We start from the raw sequence: 417 nt of genomic DNA, 5'->3' as shown, positions 1-417 counted from the left end.
CTGCGATGGCGGAAGGACATTAAACCGACGTATTATGTTTGCTTATCTCTTATTAATGTTATTTGCCTGTACTTTATCTTCGAAGCAGTACTTGTAAACAACGAGCTGGATCGATAATCGGGAGCTTTGATCGTTAATTACATCTGAAATGGCGCGAAATTTGAAATCGAAGCATATCGATGCATAAGAATAAGCATTCCAGCTTTTCGCGTCGTCGATTTTTAAGCTCGACATGGATGTAAAACTCGCGGCTACAGACACCCCCGCCGACGACATTGAGCTCAGCAGCAGCAGCAGCAGCAGGTACACACAATGCGCGCACACAGATGAACCCGCGAGCATATAGGCGTGTAAAGGAGCCTCGTGCGCGCAGAGAGAGAGAGAGAGAGAGCAGAGGAAATGCAAAAATAGCTTTCG

Source organism: Nasonia vitripennis, chromosome 3, assembly GCF_009193385.2.
Source record: "Nasonia vitripennis strain AsymCx chromosome 3, Nvit_psr_1.1, whole genome shotgun sequence".
NCBI lineage: Eukaryota > Metazoa > Arthropoda > Insecta > Hymenoptera > Pteromalidae > Nasonia > Nasonia vitripennis.
Note: the sequence above shows the minus strand (reverse complement) of the source record.